Source organism: Cavia porcellus, unplaced genomic scaffold, assembly GCF_034190915.1.
Source record: "Cavia porcellus strain 051 isolate PalLab524CR breed Dunkin Hartley unplaced genomic scaffold, mCavPor4.1 scaffold_27, whole genome shotgun sequence".
In the NCBI taxonomy this organism is placed as follows: Eukaryota; Metazoa; Chordata; class Mammalia; order Rodentia; family Caviidae; genus Cavia; species Cavia porcellus.
The window spans coordinates 47,284,108-47,295,525 of record NW_026947510.1 but is presented as its reverse complement, the minus strand read 5'-3'; positions in this window follow the sequence as shown (position 1 = coordinate 47,295,525).

The window sequence follows — 11,418 nt, the reverse complement described above, 5'->3', positions numbered from 1 at the left end:
GGATACTCACAGACTGAAAGTCAAAGGATGGAAAACAATACTTCATGCAACAGAAACCCAAAAAGAAGCTGGAGTAGCCATTCTGCTTGCAGGCAATGTGAACTTTAAACCAATAATGATCAGACGAGATAAAGAAGGTTACTACATACTTGTTAGGGGAAAACTCCAAGAGGAAGAGATAACTAAAATATATATGCAGCAAATTCCAGAGCACCCAGTTATATAAAACAAGTATTAACAGAAACGAAAAATCAAATTATCAGTAACACAATTGTAACAGGAGATCTTAACACACCATTGACACCAAGGGACAGATCAACCAGACAGAAAATCAGCAAAGAAATAACAGAACTGAATCACAACTGTGAACAAAAGAACTTGGTAGACATATACAGAGTATTCCACCCAACAACATCAGAATACACATTCTTCACAGCAGTACATGGGTCATTTTCTAAAATAGGCCATATATTAGCTCACAGAACATATTTAAATAAATGCAAAAGAGTTGAAATTATCCCTTGCATGTTATCAGATCATAGCGCTTTGAAATTAGAAATTAATGATAAAAGATACTGCAAAAATCCCACAAACACATGGAAACTGAATAACACACACTTGTATAATTAGAGGGTCACAGGGGAAATTAAAGAAGAAATTAATACCTACAAGCAAATGAAAATACAAACACGACTTACAGGAATCTGTGGGATGCAATGAAAGCCGTCCTCAGAGGCAAATTTATTGCACTGAGTTCCCACATCAGGAAAACAGAACGATTACAAATAAATAACCTGATATTACACCTCAAACATCTAGAAAAAGAAGAGCAAGTCAAGCCCAAAGCCAAAAGAAGGGAGGACATTATAAAAATCAAGAGCAGAAATCAATGCAATAGACTAAGAAAACAATCCAAAGAATCAATGAATCAAGGAGTTGGTTCTTTGAAAGAATAAATAAAATTGATAAGCCCCTAGCCAATCTTATTTAAAAAGGAAAGAAAAAGCTCAAATTCATGCAATAAGAAATGAAAAAGGTGAAATCACTACAGACTCTGTAGAAATACAGAAGATCATCAACATCTATTTCGAAAACCTCTACTTTCAAAGGTTTGATAACTCAGAAGAAATAGACAGATTCTTAGAAACATATGAAGTACCAAAGTTAGGTCAAGAGGATGTAAACTGCTGAATAACCCAATCTCTGTTAATGAAATTGAAAATGTAACAGGAGATCTTACCGACAAAGAAGAGCCCAGGCCCAGACAGTTTCACTGCAGAATTCTACAAGAAATACAAAAAGACCTAATGCTGACACTCCTCAAACTCTTCAATGAAACTGAAAGGGAAGCAATCCTTCCTAAGTCATTCCTGAAAGCAAATATTACTCTAGTATCAAAACCTGAGAAAGACCCAACTAAAAAAGAGAACTATAGACCAATCTCCATAATGAACACAGATGCAAAAACCCTCAATAAAATATTGGCAAATAGGATGCAGCAAATCATCAAGATTATACAACATGACCAAGTGGGATTCATCCCAGGCATGCAGGGATGGTTCAACATACATAAATCAATAAATGTAATCCACCATATCAATAAAGCCAAAAGTAAGAATCACATGATCATTTCTATAGATGCAGAAAAAGCTTTCAATAAGGTCCAACATTCATTCATGATAAGAACTTTACAGAAAATTGGAATAGATGGTCTTTACCTCAATATAATAAAGGTCATCTATGACAAACCAACAGCTAGTATCATATTAAATGGCCAAAAATTGAAGGCCTTTACTTTAAAATTAGGCACAAGACAAGGATGTCCTTTATCCCATTCCTATTTAATATAGTACTGGAAGTACTAGCCAGAGCAATTAGACAAGAGAGAGAAATAAAAGGGGTAAAGATAGGAAAAGAAGAAGTTAAATTATCATTTTTGCAGATGACATGATACTCTACATAGAAGATCCCCTAAACTCCATTGAAAGACTCTTAGATATAATAAATTCAGTAATGTAGCTGGATACAAAATCAATATTTAAAAATCAATAGTATTCCTATACACTAACAACAAAATCATAGAGAAATGAGAAGCCACACCCTTCACACTAGCAAGCAAAAAAATGAAATATTTAGGGATTACTCTTATGAAAGAAGTGAAAGACCTATACAGGGAAAATTATAATACACTGAAAAAAGAAATCGAAGATAATCTCAGAAAATGGAAAGACATCCCTTGCTCATGGATAGGAAGAATAAATATTGTGAAAATGCACATTCTTCCAAAACTTTTATACAGATTCAATGCAATCTCAATGAAAATACCATCAACATACCTCATAGATCTAGAGAAATCACTCCTAAAAGTCATGTGGAGCGAAACAAGACCTAAAATAGCAAAGACAGGTCTAAGCAACAAAGGCAAGGCAGGAGGCATCACAACCCCTGACTTGAAGTTATACTACAAAGCAACCATAAAAAAATCAATATGGTACTGGAATCAAAACAGAGCCGAAGATCAATGGAATAGATTAGAAGATACAACCACAACTACAAACACACTCAACCTTATTTTGATAAAGGGGCCAAAAAGATTCACTGGAAGAATGACAGTCTCTTTAATAAACAGTGTAGGAAAAACTGGCTCTCCGTATGCCAAAAACTAAAACTAGACCCATGCCTATCACCATGTATTAAATTAAAATCTAAATGGATCAAAGATCTGAATGTTAAAACTGAAACACTAAATCTATTGGAAGACAAATTGGGTAGAAACCTTAAAGACATAGGAGTAGGTAGAGAATTCATGAACAGGACTCAAACCGCACGGGAAATACTTCTTAGAATCAATTACTGGGACCACCTCTTATTAAAAAGTTTCTGCATGTCAAAAGAAATCTCCAGCATAGTGAAAAGAAAACCCACAAACTGGGAAAAAATCTTAGTGAACTCTACCTCAGACAAAGGATTTCTGTCTAAAACATATAAAGAATTTTAAAAAATCAGACCCCCAAAATTCAAAGATCCAATCCAAAAATGGGCATCTGAGATAAATACACACTTCTCAAATTAAGAAATACAAATGGCAAATAAATACATGAAAAAATGTTCATCATCATTACTCATTATGGAAATGCAAATTAAAACCACACAGATTCCATCTCACCCCTGAAAGAATGGCCAGGATCAAGAAAACCAACAACAACAAATGCTGGAGAGGCTGTGGGAAAAAAGGAACTCTCCTGCACTGTTGGTGGGAGTGCAGACTGGTGCAACCATTGTGGAGGTCAGTCTGGAGATTTCTCAAAAAACTGGGATTGGAAGTCCCATTTGTTCCAGCTATCCCACTTCTAGGCATATTCCCAGAAGAACTGAAAGCATCATACCACAGTGATATATGTGCACCCATGTTTATAGCAGCACAATTGGTTTTTGTTTTGTTTTGGTTTGGTTTGGTTTGGTTTTTTTGGTCTTTTTCCTTTTTATCGGTACCAGGGATTAAACTCACGACTGACTGCCTGCTTGCAAGGCAGGCGCCTATGCCCCTGAGCTAAATCCCAGCCCCTAGCAGCACAATTTGTAATTGCCAGATCTTGGAAACAACCTAAGTGTCCATCAACTGAGGAATGGATATAAAAGTTGTGGTATTTTTATACAATGGAGTGCTACTCAACTATAAAAAGTGATCACATTGAAATATTTATAAATTAAAGGATGCAGCTTGAGACCATACTCATAAGTGAAATAAATCAAACTCACATGTATGAATACTGAATAGTTTCCCTATTGTAAGAAATGATTCAACTATATAAAAGTATGTGGTAATCATGATCCCCCATTATGTGGCTTTCAAGCCTTATAAAGTTTTCACTCATGAATTGGAATGACTTTATTCTGGCCTGTTTGATATTATTGCCTGTGATGATATGAACAGCTATTTTGAAGAAAACGAGACATCATAATAGCTAGTGCTGATTTAATATCATCTTGTTTTGAAGTCCCACCAAACTGTTGTTCTTCTGTCTCCATTGGTTTTATCATGTTGTATCTTACTGGATTTTATTATATGTGATAGTATAAACAAAAATTTTTATAGACAAAGAGATAATATAGAAACCATTGTTCGTTTTCCGTTAGCTGGTTCTAAATACCCTATAATACCTTCAACCTCTTGAATGGTTTCACACTGCCTTGATATGTTTGAAGCCATAGTATACGAAGTTATATTCAAATATTTCAAGAAAAGAGACACGATAGCAACTACTATTAAGTCGGGTTATCTTGTGGTGAAGCACTAGGTTGCTGAAATTGTTATGCTTTGACCTGTATTGTTATGTTGTTATGTCCTCTTTTATCGCAATCTCCCCATTTTAAAAAAATTTTTTTAAAATTTTTTTTAATTAAGGGAAAAAAATTAGCAGGATATATTATAGTAACTTTTTTGGTTTCCTATTAACTTGATTTGAAGCCCTGTATTGCTCCCACCATCTTGTTTTGATTGATTTTACTCTGTTCTGTTCTGTTTGATAGTATCAAGTTTGAGGGTATAGGCAGCTACTTTGAAGGCAATAAGATTCACTATGACACCCATTCTGGTTTGACTATTATCTTCTTTTGAAGCCCTGTAATGTTTCCAATGTTTAGGTTTTATTGGTCTTGTTATGTACTGTTTTGTTCAATTTTATTATACCTAATGATATAGGCAATTCTATTTAATTCTTTTTACAGTAGCAAGAGGCATTATGGTAACCATTGCTGATTACCTTTTATTCTGTTTTTACATCATGTGCTATGTCTATCCTTTGTTTTGACTGACTGCTTTGTTTTGTCATATTTGGTTTTATTCTCTTCCAAAAAAAAGTAATAAGAACTATGGGAGTAATAAAACCCAAAATGTGTAATTGTTGTTGTAAAAAAGAGAGGAAAAAAAGTGCTCTAAAGGATACAACTGCAAGTGTGTTTAGGTATGTTTAGATGACTATATTACTAAGTTGAACACAACTGTTTGCAGTCTTACTGTTTGAATGCCAATTTGTATCTTTAATCCTAAGATGACAATATGTAATCTATTAACTAGTGCTTTGGTTTTTTTGTTTGTTTGTTTGTTTGTTTTGTTTTTGGTTGTTTTTTTTTTAATTCTGTATTACTTGTACCCTTACACTGTTTTGGTTTTTTTTTCCTTTAAATAAAAAAAAAAGTTATTCTGGACAACAATTTCCTAAATGTTTGTCTCTCTACAAGATCAAACCTTGTTTTGTTCTGTTATTTTGATTTGGCTTGGTTTGGTTTGGTTTCTTCTGTTGACAGGAAATATTTCTCAACTACACAATTTTTTTCACCAGGAAACCTATGGAAGTCCATTGTGCACCTGCCACTATTTTAGGCTCTGAGGCTACAAAAACACATAAAGTTCACATAATCAAGGAGAATGAAGTCTACGCAAGGAGACACAATCATCACTAGCAACCGTCATGTGATGATGCTTCCTTAGGGCACTATAGTGAGCTAGAGAAAGGGGGCAGAGGGGACAACTGACCAAGAAGAAAGACGGCCTCCTAAGAAATCAGTGAAACAATATCTCTTATAATAGCATCCAAGAAAATAAAATACCTAGGCATCAATCTAACGAAGGATGTAAAAGACCTCTACATTGAAAGCTACAGAGGATATTAGAAAATGGAGAGATATCCCATGCTCTTGGACAGGAAGAACCAATATAGTGAAAATGGCCATACTTCCAAAATTGTTATACTGGTTCAATGCAATCCCAATCAAAATTCCAATAACATATCTCACAGAATTAGAGGAAAGAATTTTAAAATTCATCTGGAACCAGAAGAGATCTGGAATAGCAAAGGTAAACCTGCAACAAATACAAGACAGGGGATATCACAATCCCTGACTTGAAATTATTATGCTATAAAGCTACTGTGATAAAAACAGTACAGTACTGGCAAAAAAAAATCAATGGAATATATGAGAAGATGCAGAAACAACTGCAGACTCACTAAACCACATTATCTTTAACAAAGGTACCAAACACATTCACTGGAAGACAGACAGCCTCCTTAATAAATGATGCTGGAAAAACTGGCTCTCCACATGCCAAAGATTAAAACTGGAACCATATGTTTCACCATGTACTAAGCTAAAATCAGAATGGATCAAAGATATTAATATTAAATCTGCTGGAAGATAGAATAGGTAAAACTCTTGAAGACATTGGTGTAGGCAAAGACTTTATGAACAAAATCCAGATTGCACAGGACACCGCAAAGAATCAACAAATGTATCTCACTCTACTGAAAAGCTTTTGCACAGCAAGAGAAATCAGCAACAGAGCAAAGAGACAACCCACAACTTGGGACCAGCTGTTCCTGAGACAACGGACTACTATCAAGAACATATAAAGTCAAAAAATAAGTCTTCCAGATTTAAAGATCCAGCCCAAACATGTATATCTGAGATGAATATACACTTCTCTGACGAAGAAATACAAATGACAAATAAATGCATAAAAATAATGTTCAACATAACTGGTCATATGAGAGATGCAAACTAAAACAACACTGAGATTCCACCTCACCCCAGAAAGAATGGCAATCATCAAGAAATCAACCAATAATAATAAATAAATAAATAAATAAATAACCAATAGAAAGGCTGTGGGGAAAAAGGAACCCTTCTCCATTGTTGGTTTGATTGCAGACTGCTGCAACCACTATGGAAATCAGTGTGAAGATTCCTCAAAAACTAGCATGGGAGATCCCATTAAATTCAGTTATTCTCCTTCTGGATATCTTCCCAAAAGAATTAAAAACATCATGCCACAGTGATATAAGTGCACCCATGTTTATGGCAACAGTTTATCATAACCAGATCTTGGAAACAACCTAAATGCCCGTTGATTAAAGCATGGATAAAAAGATGTGGTATATTTTTTATCAGTACTGAGGTTCAAACTCATGACCACACACTTGCAAGGCAGGTGCTTATGCCACTGAGCTAAATCCCCAGCCAGATGAGGTATTTTTATACAATGGAGTACTAGTCAGCCATAAAGAATGATAAACTGGACACTTTTATAGGTGAATCAATGCAACTTGAGAACATACTCATTAGTGAAGTAAATAAGACACACATGTGTAAACATTGTATTTTGTTAGTGTGACAAGCTGAAAGAAATACATGTATATGTGTATATGTATGCATATAAAAATAATAGTTAAGACAGTTATATTACTGATTTCTCTGAGTTCACTGCAAAGAAAGATTTGTGCTGCTATTTTTCAGACATTTGAAGGCAGATGTCTTATGCTCTGGGTGAATGATTTGGGGATGACAATGTGCAATGTATGTACCATCATTACCCCCGACATACTTTTAAAATTTTGTTGTAGTTTTTCTTCTTCTTTCTTCTTCTTCCTCCTTTTTATCGATAAATAAAATGGATTTGGAAAAAAAAATATCTCTACTCCTGGGACCAGTTGGAAAAAAAAAAGATGGCCTTCCAGAATCAATACATCTAAAGTAGTTTTGCTAGGCAGGTGCTTGTGCTGTTGAGCTATATCCATGGCCCTCAAAAAGCTTTTTAAAGTTTTAACAGAGGAAGAATTAATTTGTCAAGAAAAGCATGAACAAAAATAGACTGGTAAGTGCCAGAACCATTAACAAATAAGCAAGGGATTCGGAAGGTTTAAAAGAAGAGAAAGGCTGACACCAAACAATAGAAACCGGTATTTTAAAAAATCTTGGTTCTATATGGCTGATAGTACGAAGGCTTTCAAGAGCTTTAAGTGGGGAAGGCTCTTTTTTTTCTTTCGTTTAGGCAGATTACTCTGGAGGCCTGGTAGAAGATCAATTTGAGGAGCCAAACTAATATCAAAAGAATAATTCAGAGACTATTGAAAGAAATCACACATATCTTGAAAGTTAACCAACAGTAACCAATGTTGAAATTATTTCGGTAAAATTATTACATCTGAAAGGACAAAGAAAAAATCATCAAGACCTACAGGCAAAAAATAAGCATCAAAATCAATATCCTTAAAATGGTAAGAAAATTAGGCCAACATTAGAAATTTTCAAATGCGAGCACCAAGTGACCTATTTTTAAGGAACTCAAGTTACTGCCAGTCAAGAATATCATATCCAGTCAAGTCTTAACTGTAAAGTTACAGAAAAAATCCAGATTGTGTAAGTATGCAACATAATAAACACAGTACATAAATGTGCTTCCTAAGGAATGTATTAGAGAGGAGTCCGTACAATTTCTGTAAAAGGCCAGATAGTAAATACTGTGTGCCCTGCAGGGGACATATGATCTCTGTTGCATATTCTTCTTTGATATCATTTAACAGCTATTTAAAACTGTAATGCTCATACTGCAATGATACCTCAAGGCCATAGTTTGCCAAAGCCTATGTTGTACTAACAGATAAACCTCATGCAACTGAGGAGGTAATGGAGAGCCTTTGGTTAAAGGTCCGATGCATTTCATATGTTTAATTGTGGACATAAAATTTAAAAAAGCTTCAGACACAGAAGGAAGAGTATGCTCTGAGACATGAAAAGAATATAACTACATGAAATGGAGAAAATAATGCAGCAGCATTGACTGCTCAACACGCTGTATTCAAAGGACACAGTTTAAAATTAATAACCCAGCAGGCTGTGGTGACACATGCTTACAATGCCATCACCCTAGGAGGCTGATGCAGGAGGATCACAAGTTTAAGTCTAGCCTGGGCAATTCAGCAATTAAGCAAGACCCTGTCTAAAAACAATTTTAAAAGAGGGGAAGACTAGCTCATTGTAAAGACGTTGTGTTCAATCTCTAATACCAAGAAAAAATAAACAACAGACAAAGCAGCCAGGCATGATGATGCGGCACCTGTAACCCTAGTAGTCTGGGAGGCTGAGGCAGGAGGATCAAGGTCAAGCTCATCTTAAGTAATTTAGTGACTTAATGAGACTGGCAAATAAATAAATAAATAATAAATAGATGGGGTTGACAGGCAGCCCGGGATATAGTTCAGTGTGAAGGCCCTGGGTTCAATCCCCAGTACTTCAAATACACATTAACAAGCAAGATAGGAAAAGCTCAAAGAAAGCCTCCTACAAAAGATACTCATGTAAGCAAAGCCACTCAGACAGTGACATGGTCCCTCTTAGACAGAAATGCATACACTGCCACCCCAAACCCTATTATCATACAGTGCCAGCATTGCAGTTAGACCTGAACTGAGGTTTAATTTAGAAAAAACAACTCATACATTAACATCTTCTGTCTTGAAAGAAAAACACACACGCCATAGGTTTGCTACCACTGGCCATAGGACATAAGTAAACCTTCTTGAGTGCAAAAAATAATAAATTAACAAAAACGCACTACAAGGGGGGAAAACACAGTCAACACAATACATGATAATTTTAACAGACACGGTCAAAGTTGAATCCAAATGTTTCAGTCACATAAAACATAGATTATTAAAATGAAAAAATTTTCAAATTTACTCATAGGGCAAAATCCCATCATACACATTACACATCTAAAACAGTGACTCAAAAAAGCTAAAAGGATGGAACAAAAATAAACTAGACATTCTCAAGCAATAAGCAAGGTTATGATCTGACATCAAAGCAGAATTCTTCAGACCAAAGAGTAGGAAATGGGACGAGGGGTAAAACTTCATAAGGGTAAAAGCCCTGACACACAATGAAGATAGAAAGTTATGCGCCAAATAATACAACGATCTAAATGAAACAGGAGCCACACGGGTAGAAGACAAATTGATAGAACTGCATGTAGTACTACTGCCACATAGATCGTGGGAACAAAAAATACAAAAGGAGAAGATCCAAAGAATTAAAAAGTCAGCCTGACTTTTCTCTTCTTCCTGGAAGCTGCACGCCTTGCACAGCTTACCAGAAAGGCTGGTGGTTGGCTTAGGAAGAAAAAAGGTCGGTGCCTCTGGAGAACTGGCCATGCTGAGACTGGGGGGATCCAACAAGCAGCCAGCCAGCTAGCTTCCATGAAGAGAAAAGTCAGCCCTTCCTGTGAGCCTACCTGTGCGCAGGCTGAGAATCAACCCCCGCCCCCATCCCAACCCCTGAAAGAAAACCGCTGGTTCTGAGGACGGGCGTAGATGATCGCAACTAAGGTACATGAAGCAACTAACTAAATGCGTGTATTGTCTGGTTGATTTTGCAGGCCTGGGCCAGAGAGCATCTCTTGGGAGGATGACAGTATGCAATAAGCAAATATGGGGGATTTCCTTTCATATTGTTTTTGAAATCCAATATTGTTCTGCTTTGCTTTGTTCTGATTGTTTTTGCTTATTCAATATTTTGATTTTGTTTTGTTTTTGATTTTGCTATATTTGATGCAATGGACCACCATTGTGAATGTATACTATGGTAGCTATTGTGGTTTTCCTAGTATCCTGCTTTGATGCTCTATATGTTTTGCTGCTTTGTTTTGATCGGCTTTGTTCTGTTTTGTTGGATTTTACTATCTTTAAAATTAAAAAAAAAAAGTTTAAATAAAAATTTAAAAACAGTCAGTCTGGGTGCAGGTGATAAACCAGAAGTTTGTAGGGGCAGCTAAAACTCAAGTTGCAGCCTTGCTTGAAGAACTAGAGGCTAGATATAGGGCAACCATAACACTGGAAAAATACATAAATTCCAAGAGAATGGCAGAGAACCTAATTTCTGACTGACTTCTTGAAATACGCCTGTAGGGGGTACATTCTAAGCAGCCCAGTGAAGGCTAAATTCCAGTTAGAAAGTTTAGCAGCCACCCACCAAAAAGGAGCCAGAATTGGGGGTTTTTAGAATGGTAAAGTTATATGCCTGCTAAAACAAAGAACAAATTAAATCAATAATAGAAACAAAAGTCTACCAAATATCAACTACAGGTCCAGGATGCAAATCAAAACTGCTAGATATGAGCTGGGTATGGCTGCACAAACCTGTCATCTCAGGACTTGGGGGACTGAGGTAGGAGGATTGTCATGAGTTTGAGGTCACCTTGGGCTACATGGCCACACTGAACTACATAGCGAGATCATGTCTTAAAAAAAAAAAAAAAAGCCTGTTCAGATTCATAAACAAGAAAAAGTGAACACATTCAAAAGAAATCAAATCATTAAGGGCTGGGGACTTAGTTTAATGGCTTCAATCAAAAAAAAAAAACGAAAAGAAAAAAGAAATCAAATCAATGGGCATGGCTCTTTGGATGACCCAGTTATTGAAATTAACAAAGCCATTGTAATTATGTTCAAGGGTGTAAAAAAAAAAAAAAACTATACTCATAGTGAATAAGAATCTCAAAATCAAAATAATAATGGAAATGCTGGACCAAAAATCATAGCAGATATGAAAAAACAGATCAACATTGACAGCAATTTTGAAATG